Source organism: Penaeus monodon, chromosome 30, assembly GCF_015228065.2.
Source record: "Penaeus monodon isolate SGIC_2016 chromosome 30, NSTDA_Pmon_1, whole genome shotgun sequence".
In the NCBI taxonomy this organism is placed as follows: Eukaryota; Metazoa; Arthropoda; class Malacostraca; order Decapoda; family Penaeidae; genus Penaeus; species Penaeus monodon.
In genome coordinates, this window is record NC_051415.1 from 4,605,451 (window position 1) to 4,605,745 (window position 295).

Consider the following 295-nt stretch of genomic DNA (forward strand, 5'->3'; position numbering starts at 1 on the left):
TGTCTTGCGTCCGTATCCGGCAATTATATTCAACACTGATGATGAATTTTAACGAATGAGTCACACAAAGAAAGGAAGAAGAAGGGAAGGGATAATATAAACAGAAAGAAAGGATAAGAATTGGCGGGAAAAGAAAGCGGGCAAACTTGAGCGAGTTTCCTGTGGCTGCAAATTTTCTTGTTTTTGTCCCAATTTTAAAATAAAACTGAGCAGACAAAGAACAAATATTATTTTACTTAGCTGATTGTTGCTCTTAGTAACAGGGAAATAAATATAAAGGTACCTATATCAAGAC

The 295-nt window shown here is 35.3% G+C and overlaps 1 protein-coding gene across 1 annotated transcript in view; it reads right to left on the reverse strand.

The window, feature by feature from the left end:
* LOC119592483 overlaps positions 1–295 on the reverse strand; it is a gene marked incomplete in the record, with an annotated part of 33,525 nt that overhangs the window by 21,029 nt on the left and 12,201 nt on the right.